The sequence below is a fragment of the Enhydra lutris genome, unplaced genomic scaffold (assembly GCF_002288905.1).
Source record: "Enhydra lutris kenyoni isolate GAN:26980312 unplaced genomic scaffold, ASM228890v2 scaffoldscaffold30, whole genome shotgun sequence".
Classification (NCBI taxonomy): Eukaryota; Metazoa; Chordata; class Mammalia; order Carnivora; family Mustelidae; genus Enhydra; species Enhydra lutris.
This window is the reverse complement of record NW_019154114.1, coordinates 21,921,800-21,941,707: the sequence shown is the minus strand read 5'-3', so window position 1 is coordinate 21,941,707 and position 19,908 is coordinate 21,921,800. Positions and strand designations below refer to the sequence as shown.

At 62.9% G+C, this 19,908-nt stretch overlaps 1 protein-coding gene across 3 annotated transcripts in view; it reads left to right on the top strand.

The window, feature by feature from the left end:
* The window catches only part of LOC111152941 (CBFA2/RUNX1 translocation partner 3), a 77,187-nt gene that overhangs the window by 16,590 nt on the left and 40,689 nt on the right, over positions 1–19,908 (top strand). The window contains exon 1 of one of the 3 annotated variants that reach the window (XM_022511689.1): positions 12,470–12,570. The exons of the other annotated variants lie outside the window; for them this stretch is intronic. The gene's annotated coding sequence lies outside the window, so the exon portion shown is untranslated. Of the gene's footprint in view, positions 1–12,469; positions 12,571–19,908 lie in introns of those variants that run through there. 3 annotated transcript variants of the gene reach the window in all.

The window sequence follows — 19,908 nt, the reverse complement described above, 5'->3', positions numbered from 1 at the left end:
GGAGCAGGTCCCCACGCGCGTCACGCGGGGTCTGAGGCTGGGACCTGGAGCAGGTCCCCACGCGCGTCACGCGGGGTCTGAGGCTGGGACCTGGAGCAGCACCTGCTTGGAAAGCCAGTGCCAGGGCAGGAGCCTGTCCCCTGGAGGGAAACCCGGAGACTTCACACTGTTAAGATTCATGCGACTTAGTCACAGCAAACGATCCCAAGTGTTTATTTTCCCTGTGGTAAATTATGACGTCAACAGGCAGGAATTAGGGACCCCGGCACCGAGGAGCCATGAAAGCCATGGCCATCAGCAATCCCACAGCCAGAAACAGAGAAATCGGAGCCTTTCTCTGCCCCAGCGCCCAGGGAGCCCAGGGAGCCCCCAGCCCACCGGGCCTCACATCCGCCCCCTCCGCCCCTCCACCGGCCTCAGCCCTCATGGCAGCCGAGGGCCGAGGCCTTGGGCTGCTGTGGAATTCCGTCCCAGGGCAGGGACTGGGCTTTGAGGGATGCGGAGGTTGTGGGGGGGCGGGCTGAGGATCAGGGCCCTGTTCCCTCCCTCGGTCCTCCGCCAGACAGGGAACCCGCGGCGGGGGTGGGGCTGGGAGAGCAAACCGGTGGGGAGTGGATCACGAAGCCAGGGCGACGCCCTCTCCTGGAGAGGGGACCAGTAAGGCTGCTGGGGGACCCAAGCGCTTGCGTCCAGGCCGTTGTGGTAGCTTTTGTCTCACGGTGCCAGGCCCGGCAGGGCGGCCGTCGGGGGCTCTCACCAGCCACAGCCCATCTTCCCACCAGGAAAGCCCGGTTTTCCCAGCGGTGCTCAGCAGCCTCCGTCTGCGTCTGGCCTCAGAGCCACTCCCTGGACCAGCCCTGTGCGGCAGGTGGGCGGGCGGGCGAGGACAGGCCGGCTCCCACCTCCGGCTGGATGGGCTCCACGTTCCCCTGAACGATCGGGGCCTCATAGCCAGAAAACACCCCTTGGGGGTCAGGGTCCCCTTGCACCTGGGGGATAAGCAGAGAGGTCCAGACGTGGCTCCCCTCTCTGAGGCTGTCTCCGCATGTGTGAAATCAGGGGCTTGGTCTGGTGACATCTATCCTCTGCACCCAGCTGTGAAAGTCGCAGCCCGAGGAAGGGCGGGGTGACCTGGACAACTGTGGACAGACTGAGGGACAAGGGAGGGCTCAGCGGGATCCAGGGAGCCCGAGGAAGGCTGCTCCCTCCAGGCACACACCCCCGGCCTGGTGCCTCCTCCCATCAGCGCCCTGGGGGCACGGGGCTGTCTGGCGGATAGTTAATGGACAAACGGAGAGCAGGATGACGGTTAATTCCGTCAGCGGCTCACACAGTAGCAGACACGGGAAAGCCGTCTTGACAGGGCCGTGCGTGTGGGCTCTGGACAGTCCGTACCCCAGGCCATGACGGTGGCAGGACGCTGAGGCCGTGGCGCCGAGGGCCCCCGGCTCCTGGGAGAAGCCATGGTGCGGTAGGTGGGCTGTCGTGGGGAACAGAAGGACGCCCCCCGGCCCCAGCAGGACTCGCTTGGCAGAATGTTCCAGGTGGCGGCAACCGCGTGTGCACCTGACGGGCGGGAGACGCCTTATCTGATGCGGGAGTGACAGGACCAGACTCTCAGCTGTCCCTGTGCACTGCAGGAGGGGGCCTGGGCCTCAGTGATGGCCGCACCCCATTATCAGAGCAGGAGATGTGTGTGGGCTTGGAGACCGTCCGTCCCGTGACAGCGCCCCTCTCAGGCTGACACCTGGGCCCATGTGCCCTGGCACCACAGCAGGCTGGTCAGTCCCCTCCTCTCCCGGGGGCCGTGGGGTGAGGCCATGTGGGGCCAGGACGCCAGGGGCGACAGAAGCCCTGGGGGAGCTCAGGCAGGACGGGGCGTAACAGGCTCGGGTAACAGCCTGCGGGGAGCGAAGGACATGCTGCACATGGGGCCGTGGGGCACAGAGGCCCCAGGCAGACGGGGATCCCCGAGCCTCTGAGCAGGGTTCTGAGGTGCAGCCGCGGGGAGCAGAGAGGCCCTGGAGCGCCAGCAGGTGGCTGCCCACAGGCAGGGCTGGTCCTGGCTTTCAGGGGAGTTTTGGAGAAAAACCCTAAAAGTGAAGGAGTTTATGGTCTCTTTGCTATGTCTTCCTGTGGGATGTACCTAGTCATACACTCGGCCCATTTTTCTTGTGGCTGTAGGCCCGCGAGTCGTTTGTCACAAGGGTCGCTCTCTCCTCTACTGGATGCCCCTTACCCTCCAGGCCCCTGCTCAGCCCCTCGGGGCACAGCTGTGACCACTCAGAGAGCCAAGTGTGTCCGTCTGCTTTCCTCTGTGTTTCCTTCATCAGAAGCAAGTGCCCCCCGACGCCTGGAATTCTCCTCCGATCCCGTCCCATTTTGTTTTTCACATTTTATTCCTTCATACGTGGAATTTCTTTTTAAAGTGAAGTGAGGCGCATAGAAAAATTTCCCCCAAACCAGGACGGCGGTTGGCCTGACACCTCCCTCCAGGGACTGCACAGCTCCCCAGGGATTTACACGACCCTCATCCTGTGGACATTGCTTGTGATGTGGCCGCAGCGGCCACGCTTCCCACGGCACGTGTCCACGTCCCGCCCGATTCTCGCCGGAAAGGGAACAAAGGCAAGTGAGAACTCAGAACTCATCTTTGGGCCGAGATGCGTGAGCCACTCAGTGGTTACTGTCCCAGCTCACGGCCAGCCGGGCTGCGTTTCAGGGAGGGAAAGGCAAGGAGATGAGGCTGCCGTGGGGCAGGAATGTCAGAAAGTTAGAGAAGCAGAAAGCGGGGTCCCAGCAGCCACTGGCTGCCCTGCATCTGCTGGGCCCCTTTTGGCTCCTTCCTGGGAACCCCGTTCCCCGACAGCATCTGTACCGTCTACCTGCCGATGGAGAGCCAGGGCCCTCCACTCCACTCCCCTGCTGAGGAGGCAGGGCGCCCCGTGGCGTGTAGGTGGCCACGGCGGTCCGTGGACGTGCCGTCGTTCACGGTTACACGGCGCTGTCTCTGTAATGAGCATCTGTGATAGAGAAATCTGGCCGTAGAAGCTGCTGGACCTGCTCACAGCTCTGGAAGGCCGCTGCCACCGTGCCCCGCGGAGAAACAGCGCCCATGCACCACCCCCGAGGAATAGTGTCCCTCTCAAAATCTGACCTTTTCTGTGGGCGAGAAACAGTGCCTGATGATTTACCCTGGGCCTTTGATCCCCAGTGAGGTTCAGCCTCGCGGTGTGGGGCCCTCGTGGGTGAGCGCCAGTCTCCTGACGCCGTCCTTCCCTGACTTCATCCGGAGTCTCAGGAGAGTGGGGACGGGAATGCCGGAGAACCGAGGGCCACAGACGGAGTGTCTGGTCCCTGCAGACGAGGGCTGCCTCGGGGTCAGCGGTGGGGCACTCGGGCTCTATGCCCAGTGATTGTCCAGTGCCTGGGCCCTCCCCAGCTTTCCAGCAGATCCCCAGCAGCCCCTGAACCCCACACCCTGATGGCGACCTTCTCCTTGGGTGGCTCTCTCTGGTTCCCGCCCGCGGTCTGGCAGGGAGGTGGGCCGCCCTTCTGTGTCCTCCTTCCTTGTGACCTTCAATCGTGGTGCGGACGGGCTGGCAGGCAGGTGGGCCTGGGGGTGGCAGGGTGTGACGGGCCAGATAACAGGGCACAAGTGAGTGGGGAGGGCCGGCAGCACAGCACAGAGGGACACGGGCGGGGGCCCTGGGCAGAGCTGCCTGCCACGCTGTGCGCCCCCACACGAGTCCTGGGTCTCCCCGGGCCCCAGTTTCCTCAGCTGCAGAAACATGAGGCGTCACTTGCCACAGGGGTTGTTTCAAGGTTTGAACGAGAGGGAGTTTGAAAAGTGCCCATCACGGCACCCGAACCAGTGGGAGGAGGGCAGGGACGGTCCTCTGCCAGAGAGCTCCACCCACCGAGGCCAGCCGGGCTGGAGCCAGTACCTGGCCCAGCCTGGGACCGGGGTTTTAGCTGCCTGGATCCGCACGCACAGTCATCGGTGATGTCACTGGAGAGCTTGTCTTCACAAATTTCCCAACTCGGCTGTCGTCCCGAGTCTTTTTTTTTTTTTTTTTTTTTTTTAGATTTTGTTTATTTATTTGAGAGAGAGAGAGAATGAGAGAGAGAGAGCATGGGCAGGGGAAGGGGCAGAGGGAGAAGCAGACGCCCCGCTGAGCAGGGAGCCCGATGCGGGACTCGATCCCGGGACTCCAGGATCATGACCCGAGCCTAAGGCAGCCGCTCAACCAACTGAGCCCCCCAGGTGCCCTGTCGTCCCGAGTCTGTCTTTGGTGTTCCTAACCAAAGCTTCAACACAGATCTGAAAACACAAATGACCAGGAATAAAATGGTGGAAGGTGCCCACGGAATGTGCCGGGACTCTGGGACTCAGAGGCGCCCTGAGCCGGGCTGGGAGAGCCCTGAGGGGATCAGAGCCAGGTCTGGCAGGGTCCATCCAGGCATGGCCAGTGCCCACACTCACCTGCCCACATCCCCTGTCCCTCTTCTGTGCGTGTCCTCTGGCTCCAGGCCTCCAGCCCCGACCACCCCCATATACGGCCCCCCCTCGGCCACTGTGTGGGAGGACCAGGTGGGGGGTGCATCCCTGCAGCAGACCTTACCCGACGGGACAGTGGTGTCACACAAACGCTCCAGTCCCTGGCCTCTCAGGTCTTTGCAGATCTCTCCGGGTGCCCAGAGGACAGAGCTTCCGCGGCCCTGGAGGAATGGGCAGCTTTCGTACGTTCCTTCCATCCGCAGCCCAGGGCCTCCAGGCAGCATGTCCCAGCATCCACCAGCCTCAGCTGTGTCCTCCTCCGGGGGAGCCAAGGAGGACTGCGCCAGCCGTTCGTCCAGGCCCTGCCCCAGACCAGGGCCTATACCCCATTCTCAGAGCCCCATGGGGTTAGCTTGCCCCCTGCCCACCTGCGTGGCTGGTCCCCTCCGTAGGGATAGTCTGAGCACAGAGACCGGTGAGTGGCTCATGCTGTGCCTTGGGTCCCTCTTTCTCCAGCTGTGGCCTCAAACCCCCCAGAGTCACCTGGGGGAAAGGACATCAGTGACTACCAGATGCAGGATGCCTGGCTGGCCAGCCCTTCTAACCCCATCTCGGGGGAAGGAGCCAGGGCAGCACCCCAAAGGGGGGAATTGGCCATGGGAATCCCGTCTTTATTTAAAGCTCTGGCATTTTGCTCACCGTGGACTTTTCTGTCGGTGATTGTAATATTTTTAAATATCGGGTTAAAGTGTGGTTTATCTCAAATACTGAGGTTTTTGGTGCTGCCTTAAATTTTGGGCCTGAGCGTTGGCCACCAGTCCTGATCCCACTTGCACAAGGACTCGATGTGCTCCTGGTGCGTGGTCGAGTTGGGGGTGACCAGTAAGCCTTTGTGGCCCTTGGACAGCTGAGATAAAGAAAGACCCTCCAGCAAGGAATGCAAATGATTAGACTGCTCTTGGTTGCGAGAAACAGAAACTTTGGGTAAAATCAGCCTGAACATTAGGGCAATTAACTATTGAACTAGCAAGTGAAGGGGCGCCTGGGGAGCTCAGTGGGTTAAAGCCTCTGCCTTCAGGTCAGGTCATGATCTCAGGGTCCTGGGATCGAGCCCCACATCGGTCTCTCTGCTCAGCGGGGAGCCTGCTTCCCCCTCTCCCACTCCCGCTTGTGTTCTCTCACCATCTCTCAAGTCAAATAAATACATAAAGTCTTTCTAAAAAAAGAACAAGCAAGTGCCGGATGGAGTACGTGGGTTTTTGGGTTGGCCAAGCAGCAGACGTGCACCGAGGACCCCATCCCTTCTGTTCATCTGCCCCCAAGTCATCACCTCTCAAGCTGGTAGCTCTGGGCAGTGGTAGGCCCAGGATACCTGGAGAGCCCCCGGGCTGGGAGAGGACGGGGCAGTTTCTCCCGCAGGAAGCAGGCCAACTTTTGGATCCCATGTTCACGGCAGAACCAATCACCGGCAAGGGAACTAGCCTCCTTGTGAACCAGGGTACGGGGTGGGTGGGGGGTGGCGGGCCAGGCAGTGTCCAGGGCTGGGCAGGGGCTGGGAGGGTCTGCAGCGGGGAGGAATTTATCCCTGACCTCCTTGGGGGGTGTGCTTCTGAGGAAAGAGGGGGGAAAAGGGGGGGGGGGCGAGGCAGTGGGCCCAAGCCCCAGGCAGGCAGGTGTCCCTACGGAGAACTCAAGAATTCTTTTCAGAGGTGGGCCGTGGGAGACAGAAGAGCTGCACACAGGGGCGCACCTTCCTTCCCCAAGCCCCCAGCACCGCCCACGTCCCTGCTCACTGGTGCAGTGTGCCCCCTGCCCAGCCTGGCATGGCAGCCCCCATGCCGAGCAGACCAGATGACCCCCAGCCCACACCTTGGCCTTTGCTGTGTCTCTGCCTGGGGCTTGGAGTAGGGCTTCCCTTGGCAGGAGGGGCCACTCCTGGATAGGAGCTGAGCCGATCTTGGGTGAGGGGGGAGAGAGCCGAGAGATGCTCTGGGGGTGGGGGAGGGCTTCCTGGCTGGAGCCCCAGCTTCATCTGCTTTCTGGTTCTTTCCCTGCGTGGACAACATAGAACCCCAGAATCTGCTTCCATACCAGCCACAGCGGGTGGCCAGGCACTGACCTGTTTCCCAGCTCCCCTCGAGGGGCCCCTACCTCTCACTTCCCAAAAAAGGCACACGTGTCCCGCTGGGGCCCGGTCCTGACACCCCACCTGCGCCTTCCGGAAACACATCTTTTTGCAATTCCTGCAGTTTTCAGGGCTAGCTTGTAACAGGATTGGGAAGGACTGCGGACTGGTCCGCTGACTGAGTCATTTTATGACGGTCACCATGAGGCTCGGGCACCGCGCCGTCCGGAGGAGGCCACAGTGTGTCTCGGGGGCGCAGAGGCCTCCCTTCCGGGTCTATTGGTTGATGTGACCGGGTTTCCCCGGCTCTCACACGAGAACATTTTAGCGACTAACGGCCACAGTGACCTTCAGCTCCCCTGTTGGTGGTGGACGTTCTGTGGGTTGGGACAAGTGTACCACCGTCACAGCATCAAACGGACCAGCTCCTCTGCCCTAAACCCCGCGGTGCTCTGCCCACGCCTCCCTCCCCCAACCTTGGCAACCACGGATGGTTTGACCAGCTCCGTAGTCTTGGTTTTCCGGCTGTCACAGGGCTGGGACCGCACGGCAGGCGGCCTTTTCCGATGGTTTCTTTCACTCCGAGATGTGCATGAAAGGTTCTTCCAGATCTTTCCACGGCATGACAGCTCCCTTCTGTTCAGTGCCGAGTAATGTCCCCCATGGTCTGGACGGACCGCAGCGTGTCTGGGTGTCGCTGAAGGATGATTTCATTTCTCCCAAGTTTTGACAGTTTTGAGCAGAGCTGCCACAAACACCCGCGTGCGGGTTTCTGTGTGAACATCCGTCTCTACGATGCTTCGGTAAACGGCGACTTGCCTTCCCCGGTGTCCGTGCCGAGCTCCTTCCCTGAGGCCTCGAGCGAGTGCTCCTGTGGCCCCAGGTTCTGGTCCCGGCCCCGTCCCGGTCTGCGCCCGTGGCGGTCGGCGCCCTGGGCTTCGGCCACTCGAAGAGCGGGCTCGGGGTGTCTCCCGGCTGTTCCCGTGTGTGTCTCCCCGGTGCCGCGTGACGCGGACCATCTATTCACACCGGATGCGCCATCCGTGTGTCCTCCTCCGTGAGGTCTGTCCGGGTTTTCCCTGGATTGTTTTTCTCCTCTTGTTGACATTCAAGCTCGTTCTCCGCGTTGGGCAACAGCCCTTTGTGAGACGCGTTCTTGCCGGTCTCTCCCGGTCCGTGGCCGGTCTTACCCTCGCGCCGACGTCTGTCGCGGAGCTGGCGCTTCTCGTCGCGGGGAGGCTCCGCTGACCAGATCTCTTTCTCACTGTGTCTTTGGCGTTGTGTTTAAAAGGTCTTTGTGACAGCCGGGGACCTGCGTGAGGACTCGGGTGCTGAAGAAGAGTTTGCGTATTTTTAATGGCTGGTGCTGGGGACACCTGGGGGCACAGTCCAGGATGGAGCCCCAGGCCGGGCGCCCTGCTCAGCAGGGGGTCTGCTTCTCCCTTGGCCCCTCCCCCCTCTTGTGTTTTTTTCTCTCTCTCTCTCAAATAAATAAAATCTTTTTAAAATTTTTTTTAAAAATGGGTAAGGGTAGCTATCAAATTGCTATGATATCTATTTCCCCCACCCTTTTATCTTAAAAAAGTCCGTGTTTATGGTACATCAGATTTTATACTCTTGGAAACCCTCTAAACTTCTGTTCCATCTTTTGATGAAACACAAGCATGTTCAAAGTGGTCCTGAGTTGTGCAGAATTCTTTATAAAGACCAGTGAGTCTGCAGCAGCTGACGACCTGGACCCCCAGGCCAGGCTGACCTGGTGGGACCCCAGCTCTGCCAAAGCCATTCAAGAACCCGAGCTCTCTGGGCCCTGGGTGTCCCCTTCAGGCCAGCGAGGCTGGTGGCAAGACCCACCTCCCAGGCAGCTGGTGAGGGCCATGAGGACCTGGCAGGTGATGCTTGGGGCCCATGGCCAGGGCCCTGTACAGCGACTGGGTGTGAGGTTGAAGGGGCTCTCGCGGCTCGGGGGTCTTTGGCAGGTGACCCCCGAACCACACGGGTTTGAAATGCTCGGGTCCACTTACACACGGATTTCTTTTCCATCAACACAGTTGAGTTTTATAAGTGTGTTTTGTCCTCCTTTTGAGTTTCTGAATGAGATTTCCTTTCCCCCAGTGACCTGCTGTAAGAGCGTGGCAGACAATGCACGTAACACATGGGGTGTGTGTTCACCGACTGCTCATGCCATCAGTAAGGCACTGGTCAGCAGCAGCTATTAGCAAAGGTGGTTTTTTGGGTTTTTTTTTAAGATTTTATCTATTTATTTGACAGACAGAGATCACAAGCAGGCAGAGAGGCAGGCAGAAAGATAGGGGGAAGCAGGCTCCCCGCTGAGCAGAGAGCCTGATGTGGGGCTTGATCCCAGGACCCTGAGATCATGACCCGAGCCGAAGGCAGAGGCTTAACCCACTGAGCCACCCAGGTGCCCCTTAAAAGGTTTTGGAAAGTCAAATCATGTGTGGATTCTCAACTGCACAGGTGGGGGTGACCCAGACCCTCATGTTGTCTGCCCTCACGTTGTTCAAGGCTCAAGTGTACAAACCATGTGCGTCTTTGTCAGAGCCCCGAGCCTGAAGCTGTCAGGTTAAGGCGGGACTCGGTAGGGGAAGCCGGTGCAGAGGCGCTGGAGATGGCGGTTGGAGAGGACTGGGTGTGAGAGGTTATTTTCCTAAGAGGCAGTGGACACAGGGCCCCACAGCGAGCCCCAATGGGTAGGTCAGAGAATCTGGGTGTTGTCCCCAGCTTTGCCGCTGGGAGCCCCTGGGCAGAGCACAGTCCCTCTGTGTGTGTGCGCCGGAAACGAGATGCTGGTGGAGGGCTCTCTTCACTCCGCGGGGGAGAGGGGCGTGGCGAGCTGCCACAAGGAAGGGGAGGTGGTTCCTCTTCCACGAGCTGGTCTCCTGTCTCTGCAGACGCTGGCACGTTGGAGGCTGCTCAGGGGCACCCAATCCCCACCCCACCCTCCCCACCGCCGTCCCTCCTGCTCTGCGTCCCTCTGCCCGGCACTTCAGTGCGGGGCACTGGCCTTGGCACTGACTTGCCTGTAGTCTGGTCTCCTGGGAGGGGCGTCTGGCCTTGCTGGTCGGACTGCATAGGTCTCTTGAGAAGGGGTGGGATGCTTTTCCTTCAGTGTCACCTTGCCGTACCCAGCAGTAGTGCCTGAGCCACTTCCAATGTCAGAAACTGTCTGCGGGAGACCAGGTGGGCGAGAGGCAGTGTGGGCATCCAGCCTCCACCCGGGTGGGCCCTTGTGATCATAGACAAGCCAGACAACCTGTCAGAGCCTCATCCCTCCACCTATGAAATGGGGCTCCGGGAGCACCTCCCTGGCAGATGGGTGGGAATTAACTGGGAAAATGCTGAGACGGAGCCCAGCCTAGGGCTGCCCTTGGCGAACCCCCACAGCGTCCACACTCACCATGGCCCTGATGTGGCCCTTGTCTGTCCTGTTGCACCCCAAGCAGCAGCCCTCCCTCCGTGGCCCCTTCGCTCCCTCCAGCCACAGTTCCCTCAGGCCAGGAGGAGGGAGACATTGGGACGGACTCCAGGACCTGGAGCTCTGTCCCAAAGAGCACAGCTTCATTCTCCAGGTTGGGGACCTCTCGCGTCTCCAGTGGCTTCCAGTCTCCCGCTTCACCCGAAGACACTGTGATTGGTAATTTAACACTTGTCTATGGGGGTCCGGTTCAGCGCACCCCGGGCCCACGCTGGGCCTAGGTTCTGAGCACAGTGCTGTGCCTGGGGGACAACTCCCAAGGCCAGCTTCTGGGCGTCGGCTGACTGCCCGCCCGGCCTCTTCCCTGCACATTGGCATCTCTGAAATCTAGAGGCATCTGGGGGTGACGATGGGGAGCTGCTCTGCTTTCTTAGGGACACATAAGGGCATGGCGCATTTAAGATCAATGCTGTCTCAGAACCGGTGACATAAAGGAGCCATTGTCGGTCAGTACCGGTGCGTGAACTCTGGGACGTTCCGCAGCACGCCTGCTGCCTACTGATCCACACTGTTCTGTGAAATGGGCTCAGGACCCCCTGCTTTCCCGCAGGACCGGACGGAGTCCACATTGAAGCACATGCGGAAAGCAACGGGAAAGAGACGCCAGACATTATCCTTAAATCAGTCACCACGCTCCCCTCTTACCGCTCCAGGGACAGAGGCCCAGGAGGTCAAGGGTGACCCAGCGCCCCAGAGGGCGGCCACGGGAGGATGGGCAGGGATAGGTCCCCTTCTCCTCAGGCCTCATTCCGAGCCTGCGCAGGCCTCCTCTGCCTGGCTCAGCTCTGGTGGGCCGTGCTCAGTCTGGAGAGGTCGGTCCGGGGCTGGGGAGAAATGGGCCTGGGAAGCAAGCCGGGGAGGACGGGGCACTTTTTGGCACCTCGCTGCATTTTTATACTTGGGAATTAGGGACCTTGGACCTTCACATGCAGATTTATGCCAAACAAGATGCAAATCAGGGCACTGCCCCTCCCAAGTTCTGGTCCCTGTCTGCTAAGACCCTGACCCTAGGACCCCGACTTGTCTCTGAGAAACAAAGTGCGTGTGGTTCCAGGAAAGAAGGAAAGAAAAAAGCGCCGATTTACTACAACGTACGCACCAGGCAAACGCATCAGTTTCTCCACAAAGCGCTGTAAGGAAAGAGGCAAAATGGGTGGGGGGTGGGGAGCTAGGGCAAGAGCTGCCCGCGGCTCGGGGCATTTCTGCAGACTTTCAAAGAATGATATGCAAATACATGCAAAGTACATGCAAATGTCCCCAGGCCGAGCGGCCCGGGGGGCTGGAGACCCTGCGCCCGCCCCCCCCCCCCCCCCCCGCCCCCCTCCCGGGGGGGGCGCGGGGCCCCGGGCGCGCGGCGGGGGGGAGGGCGCCCCCTGCCGGCCGAGCGCGGGGCCGACCCGGACCCCTTCCCGCCCCGCGCGGCGGGCAGGCGGGGGGAGGAGGGCGCGGCGCCCGGAGGAGGGGCGCCCGCTGCTCGCCTCCCGCCCGGACGCCAGACGCGCGTCTCCCGACACCGCTAGGCCGGCGGCCGCCGACTGCTGCGAGGGGGTGCACGGCGGCGCGCTCGGCTCCAGGCCCACCCGCCCACCCGGGGCGCGGACTGCGGAGCCCGCGGGGGCGGGTGCCGGCGCAGGCTACGGGCGCGCCACGCACCGCACCCGCGCTCCCCTCGCGACGCCCACACCGCTCCCCTGGGGCACCCCGGCCCCCGCACGCCCAGCGGGCACTACCCCTCCCCTCCAGAGAAGCGCGCGTTGCCCCCAACGGCACCCCTCGTTTCGTCCCCCGCCACGGCCCCGCGCCCCGCGTACACGCCCCGCTCGCACTCGCACCCGAGCCGCCGGCCGAGGTCGCAGGGCGCGCCCGGGGCTCCGCGGCCGCCCCACCGGTGGGGTCGGCGTTCGGCCTCGAGCGGCGGCGGGCGGAGGCCCTCGCCCGCGCCGGCCCCGCACCGAACCCGGGCCCCCTCGCCCGCCGCCCGCCGCCCGCGCCCCGGGGCGGAGCCGAGCGCGCCGGGCGCCGGGCGGGAGGCAGGTGGCGCAGCGGCGGCGGCGGCGGCGGCGGGGGGCAGGAGGCGGGGGCGGAGCGCGCGGGGCGGGGGCCGCGGGGCCCGTGAGACGCTCCGGCGAGCGCGCGGCAGCCGAAGCCCGGCGCCCGCGAGTCAAAGGCGCGGCGGCTGGAGGGGCGGCCACGGAGGCCGGAGACCGCCCGGGGCGGCGTGCGCGCTTTGTTCCCTCGCGGGCGGCTGGGCGGGCGGAGCGAGCGGCGGGAGCCGAGGCCGGGCATGGCCCAGGCGGCCGCCCCGCACGCCCTGGCCCCGCGGCGCGCCTGAGCCCCAGCCCCGCCGCTCGCACCGCCGCGCCTTCGCCCCCAAGTTACGCGGGCGGGGACTCAGTTCGAGGAGGAGCCACTCGAGGAGCCGGGCCGCCTCCGCCGGACCTCCAGACCGTAAGTGCCCCGTGCGTCCCGCGCGCCGCCGCCGCTGTCACCCGGACTCAGCCCGCCGCTGCCATCTGGGGGGGGGGGGTTCCTCGCCGCCGAGCGGAGCGTGTGGGCCGTCCCGGGGCGCCCCCTCCCCACTTCGGAAAGTTGGAGCCCACGGCGGGGTGGGGCCAGGCCAGTCAGTGCCCACCCACTTCGGTCCCTGCACCGCACCCGGGGAGCAGAGCTTGACCTGCCGGGGGTGTGGTCAAGCCGAACGCGGGGACTGCGTGCCGAAGGTGGGGTGTTCCGCAGCACCCCCGTCTGACGCCTGGGCTTCCTGACAAAAGGCCCTGGTCCAGGTGACAGGGGACGAGGAGGGGGCGCAGAGAGCGGCTGCAGGAGAGATGGGGGGTAGGTCTCCTGTCTTGTTTTAGTCCCTAGCCCTGCCCCCAGGTAGGTGGCCTGTTGGTTAAGCGCGGTGAGGTCTGCCCAAAGCCTGGGGGAGGGGGCTGCCCCACACCCTGTGTGCGGGGATAGGGGCTTCACGGGCCCTCTGTGGTGTCCCAGCAGCCAGCCATGCCTGGGACGCAGTGATTCTGCTCACAGCCGTTGGGAACCATCCATCTGCGTGTTGGGCAGGCCGGGAGCCAGGCTGTGGGAACGGCTCCGCTCCGAGGGAGGTGTGAGCCGACGTGGAGGGACAGATGGCTGGAAAAGCAGCCCTAGACGGGCTCACAGAGAGCAGAAGGCAGCGGGGCTGGTGGCAAGCCACACTCGGAGCTGCTGGGCTCTGAACACAGCCTCGGGCTGTCCCTCCTTCCCGCCCCTGGGAGCTGCATGTGTGTGTGTGTGTGTGTGTGTGTGTGTGCGCGCGCGCGCGTGTGTGCGCGTGTGCTGGGCCTGGCAGCCGCAGAGGAGTGGGCAGACCCCGGCAAGTGTGCACACTCTTCCTCCAGAAAAGTAACTGCATTCCCCACACTTGGACCTTGGCTGGCGGGCTCCAGGCTGCTCCAGACTGGGGGAGAAGAATATTCCCTTTGAGCGTAGCTGAGACCCTACGCTCCTGCATCAGGTCAGGGTCTCTGGCCCAGCGGCCAGGATGCTGCCTCCACATGTCCCACAGGCTAGCATTCCCTCTCCTGGCCCCAGACATGGGAGGGTCCCGGGATGGCCCCGAGAGCACTGGGGCTGGCTGGGGACAGCTGGGTGGCTAGTCCGTACCCTAACTTTCCTCCTGCAAGTTGCTGCAAGGTTTGAGAAACTTCTTGGGGTTGGAACCTGGGGGGGAGGGGCGCACAGGGCTGAGAGGCCCAGAAGTGGCTCCCAGCAAGGGCCGGGGTAGGAGGGCCTGGCACACAGTTCCCCAGCACGTTTGCAGACAGCTGGCCCTGTGACAGGCATTTGCCCCACCCCCCTTCTGTCCTCGGGTAGGAGATAGGGGAAGTCGGAGACTCAGCCCGCTGCTGGGCAGGCAGAGGGCTCTGCTCCGCGCAGCCAGCAAGCGCTCGCCCGGAGCTGGCCCGGCTGTGCTGCCCCACCGCTCCGACACTGACAGGGGAGCAGAAAGGCCAGAGCAGTAGGAGCGGATGTGCGGCCCCACGCCCGAGAGCTAGACAGGCACAGGGCCGGAGGAGGAGGAGGTCAGGTTAGGACCAATTATCTGGTGGAATCCGGCTTTCTCTGGAGGTGCCTTGGTCTCCGGGGGCCCAGGGAGAAGGGACAGGCCTGTGGTGCTCCTGGCTGTCCACAAGGCCAGCTGGGGCTGGTGAGCCAGGGCATTTCGGCTGCACCTCTCCCTGCGGGACACTCCGGGGTTGCGCCCCCCCCCCCCCCCCGCCGTACTCCCTTCAGGCCTAGAGCTCCTCCTCGGTCACCAGGTTATCTGCGTAATTGAGTTCCCACCTCCAGGAAATCTCTCTGATTCGGCCCCACATATTTTCATTTCTGCATGACTGGAAGAAATTAATTTCCCTTCCTACGCAAGGGTCTGGAGACGCCGGCAGGCTGAGCCACTAATCCTCAAGATCCAAGCCAGCGGGGCTGCAAGGTCGGGGTGGGGGGCGGATGGCTGCTCCAGCCCTGGGTGGGGTCCCGGCGACGCCTTTCCCTGCCACCTTCTGGAACTGTCGCGGCCGTTGGCTGGGTTTCCCCGCCAGGCTGCCCCACCAGTGGGTTGAGCTCGGCGCTGTCTGATTCATCCCCAGCCTCCCACGGCACCCGGGTCTGCAGGATGGCTGTTGGCTCCCGTGGATCCCAGGTCCTTTTCTGAGTCATGTATGACTGCGCATGCACACGCGTGTGTTCGGAATCCCAAACTCGGAAGAGGCTTTGCGACCCGTGGCCCCAACCCGTGGCGAAGAGCTGGCATCCAGTGGGTGCCTGAGGAGGTTGCGAGGAGGGAACCGGCACTCCCTGGGGCAGCCCTGTCCTGCCCCCGCACCTCCCCCACCTTCGAGGGTCCCTGGGCCTGGCTGAGCGGCTCCCGCTCCCGGAGGCAGGGTGACAATGGGTGGGGGTGTGGGAACTGTATCTCCTGATGCCCAGAGAGGTGGGGTTGTCAGGGAGGGGACCCAGGCCTGCCTGTTGGCCCAGAGACTGCAGGTGATGGCTGCTCCCCCTGCCACGAGGGCCACCTGTGCCCCGGCCCCCGGCCCCGGCCTGACTACTGACATTCCTCCCGTACTGACTACTGGGTGCTGACCAGTGGTTAATGTCCCGATGCGAGTCCCGCCCCTGGACAGGCCCATGGGGCGCAGCAGTGACGGCCATCAGCGTGGCACTGCCAAGAGTCAGAGTTCCCCCCGGTTCTGGGATGGGGAGGAGGAACACCTTTATCCTGTCTGGGTGATAGAAGCCCAGGGGCAGCCCCTCCCCCACCCTGGGGCCCTGGGGGAGGACAGGAGCTGGGAGGGGACATTGTCATCGGACACCCTTGAAAACCCCATGGACATTGTGTGTCTGCTAGTAGAGGAGGGGACACAAACTCAGCGCCTGCCATGGAGCTAGTGTCCCCTCCCAGGCCTGGGGTGGTGGAGGGGCGGGGCGTCCTGCGCCCCGTGACTCGGGCACGTGAGACTGTGGTCTTGCCATGACTGGTCTTAACTGCAGAGGACCCGCCCCGGAAGGAGTTCGTCATCCACGGCTCAGCCCCTGCGGGCAGGTCGCAGGGAGCCCTTGCGTCGTGGGGGGCGGGCGCAGAGCGGTCCTGAAGCAGGAGTGACCTAAGCTCACATCAGGGCCCGCAGGCTGGGCAGGGCTGGGCTTCCTTGTGTGTGACCTCGCAACAGACCTGCAAGGGGGCACCCTCACTGTCCCATCTTCCAGGCGGGGACCCAGAGGCCCAGAGAGGTTCACCAGAAGCAGACAGGCAGGTGCCACACTGCTCCAGGGACCGAGGGCGGACAGGCCCCCGTGCGTGGTGTCCGTCCCTTCATTGTCTGCACACAGTGTGGCTGTCCAGAGGGACAGAGTGGGGCCACTGAGTCCGGAGGGGCAGGAGGGGCCTGGAAACTTGGGTTGGTGGATGTCCGTCTGGGGTGCAGCCTTTGGGGCCCGGGCTCAGTGGGGGGCGCTCAGAGGGTTTAACCAAGGCTCCTGCTCTGGACCCGTCACAGTTTGGGGAGACCGGGTGTCTGGAGTCCCAGCCAGACTGGGCGGGCAGCACGCTGGGGGCTTCAAGGGGCCAGTCACCCTCTGGACTATCTTAACCCTGCAGCTCTCCGTCTTCCCAAGAGGACTGTTGGAGGTGACGAGCCACACCTCCAAGCCCTTTCCTGGGGTCGTGACCCCAGACTTCTGGGCAAACAAGCAGGTCTGGTTCTATGTCCAAGGTTCCCCCAAAGCTGGGACCCCCTTCATGTGGGGCTTAGATGAGGCCGTGCGGAAGGTGGGGGCTGCAGGGGGTGGCCTGGCCCCCGGTGCTTTGGTGGGCTGCCTTTACCCCAGAACACAAATGCAGGTGTGGGCTTTGGTGTCTGGAAACACATTCTTAGAGCAGAAACCGCCCTTAGAGCGTCAGTGGAAAGACCCAGGCCGAGGCCTGGCGTGCGGGATGGAAACTCAGGACGTAGCAGTGATAAATATTCAGTTCCTGGTTCCTGCTTCTGGGCTCACAGCTCGACCTGGGGCACAGGGCACACAGCTGAGCTGCAGCCTCAGACGTGCGAGGAGATGCTTCCCACCCATGCTGTTTGCAGCACGAAAACAGAAGTGAAAACTTCTGCTTTTCATAATTCCTGGGACCTCACGGTGAGCCAGACGTCCCTGGGAAGGAAAGCAGAGTTGCGTTTGGCGGTAATAAGGAAGAGGTCTCTTCCTGCTCTGCTGTTCACCTACATGCTCAGTGGCTGCCCTGGTCCTGTTCGCAGTGTGTGCACTGCACAGCTGGGCACCACTGGGGGCCTGGGGTGCCTCTGAGGCTGGGAGCCTGGTGGACGTGGTGGGGGAGATTTGGGGAGGATTCCATGCACAGGCTCGTTCATCTCTGTACTGGGGCAGAGAAAAGTCTTTGGCAGGGGCAGGGCGGGAGGAGACGGGCTGGTGGGGAGGGGTAGGCAGCACACGAGCTTCTCTGAGTTCCATTGCTTGGACTAGAACCCCAGCTCCCCTCCCAGTGGCTGTGTGACATCAGCAGGTCGCTCACCCCTCTGTGTCTCCAGTCTCAAATGCAAAACACAGTCCCACGACCTTGTTCCTCTTCAGACGGCGCTGAGGCATAGCTGGCCTGCAGTCTCTCCTTGCTCATCTCTGGCCTGTGGACATGGCGGTCACATTCCCACTCTGGGGTGTCCCCGTGGCCATCCTGGGGTTTGCTGGTGAGTGTAAGGACCGGGTGGCTCTGCGGAGGGTGAACCCTTCTTTCTGCCCCTCCCAGACAGCCCTGTGCAAACACTAACTCTCCCTGCACCTGTGTCCCACAGTGCAGCCCAGGCGCCCACTGCTGACCCTCTGCCCTGCGTACAAGGACACCAGTCCTCTTCCCCTTCCACTTCATGGAGGGGACACTGAAGCTGAGGTCATCATGTTCCGCGGCTACTTGGTGACAGAGGTGGGATTCCAACCCAGGAACCCCGGTCACCTAACTCTCTGTCTCTGCTGCTCCAGGGTCCCCAAAGAGCGGGGGGCCTTGGGGTCCCGTGGCTCCCGCTTCTTCCCTTGGGCAACCCTGCACAGCCTCAATAGCCCAGCCTGTACCCCTTCCTGCCGTCCTCCCCTGCGCCGAGGTGTCGGAACAGGGCCTGCCAGTCCTGGGCAGAGGGTACCGCTCCGCGTCTGTTTGGCTGTGTCCAGGGCACAAGGAAGAGGAGGCTTGTGCACTGCTGATAGAGTGGGTGTCTGCAGCAGGTGTGGCCACGGGTGCCGCGGGGTGGCCCTTCTCCGTCTCGGAGACCGCATCCTTCTGAGCATCTGGCCACCCACTCCTCCCAGGGCCTCCAGGGCCTGGCCCACTGCCGGGCTCTGGTCTGCAGGCAGGAAGCAGGATGGACACCGCCCAGCTGTGGGGTGTCCATCCGCTGTGGCCCCCGCCGGTCGCGCCCCTCTGAGCTTCCCGGTCCTGTCTGTCCCCCACCTCGGCTGGTGGGGTGTCCTGTGGAGGCTGCGGCTCCGGCTCTTATACGGGAAGCGCGCCCTCTTGTGGTGGCACGGGGTGGGGTGAGGTGGGGGTCTGGGCTGCGACCCTCCCCACCCAGCCGTGGTCTGATTGGGTGCCAAGAGTCCCTGTCACCAAAATGTGGCCCCTCTAGGTGCCTCTCGCAAGCGTGGAGTTTCACCGGCTCCTCCCGTGGGACGTGTGTTAGAGGGTCGACTCCCCGTGCGCCCCGGGCCCGGAGGCCACACCCGCAGCACGTGCTCTCGAGGGCAGCTCCCTTCTGGAAGCGCCGGCTCCCACCAGCCTCAGGGGCCCGGGGCTGTGCCCAGCACCATGCGCAAAGCAGCTGTGGCTGTGACCAAGTGGCCACACGTGACAATTCAGATCGTGGCCACGTTAAAAAAAGGAAAGGGAAACCAGCGCAAGTTTAGCCATACGTCTTATTGAACCCAGTGTACCCAAAATGTCTTCTCACTCTGCTCTTGATTTTTTAAATAATTGAGACCTTTTTTTTCCTAAGAGACTTTGAAGTTCCATATGCATTCGACATGCCTGGCATTTCAGTTCTGGGCAGCCACGCCGGCTGGCTCACGGCCGCACGGTCCCACGGAACAGGGCAGAGGGCACAGGGAATTCCCAGAGGACCCGCAGCTGGGGACGACTGGGGTGGCACTGTGCAGCATGATGTTGGGGACAGCCCTATGGAAGTGGCGGGCAGCAGACGTGGGAGGGAGGGGCTCCAGGCAGGGAGAGGCTGGGTGGTAAGCCCGATGGCAGGACCCTGGGGCAGAGTGGATGCAGAGGGGACTCGCTTTTGTCCCTAGAGTCCCCGAGCCTGGCTGGGTGGCGTGGAGGTGGGTCGGATTTGCATTTTGAGAAGGCCGAGCAGGGCAGAACTTGGGGAGACCAAGGGGGGCCATGTCCAGACACAGGGCCCTGGGAGAGGGGTGGTCAGGGCCGGACAGCTGAGGGAAGCATCCAGGGCGACCCTGTGCCTGGTCAGTCTCCAGAAAGTGCGTGTGTGCAGGGAAAGCTGCACCTTCTACCCCTTGCCCTGCATGTGCCACGTGGAGCTCCCACCATCAGCTCAGAGGCTCCTTCTGTCCCACAGTCTGCGTGTCTATGGGAACATGGTGGCCCAGGGTGCTTCTTTCCTAAAAAGGGGTACTTCTCAGCCACCTTTATTTCCCTCTTTGCCTTGTGAGGAAGGCGGGGAGGGCCCTGTACACGTGGGGGAGTGTCCGGCCAGAGGCGGAGTACCACACTCCAGGGACCGTGACTGAGCTGTCCTCCTGCCTATGAAGTCCTCGTGTGTGTGAGTGTGTGAATGAGAGTGCATAATGGGTGTGTACAGGTGTGAAAACCAGACCAGAAGGAGGAGTGACCTCTGACCTGGCTGTCCAGAGGGTGGCTGCCCTCGGGCACTTGGGGGAGCCCCCGGGCTGGCCTGTGTGTCGAGGAGGAGGGACTGCCACAGCAGGGCCCAGCAGCATCGGGCCCCCAGCTCGCCTTCCCAGGCCATCTGCACTACAGCCCCTGGGAGCTGCGTGTAGAGGGTCCCCAGGCTCAGGGGACGGGCTCAAAAGTCTGAGTAGGCCAGCCCCTGCCAGGCCCCTGCAAACCGGAGACCTACGTTGGCGTCCAGCGAGATGGCTAGCAGAGGACTCACAGATGGGACTTTATCCCCAGGACACCTGTCACCACATACCTACACGACTGTCCCAGGACACTTGTCACTACCATCTACACGGACTGTCCCGGGACACCTGTCA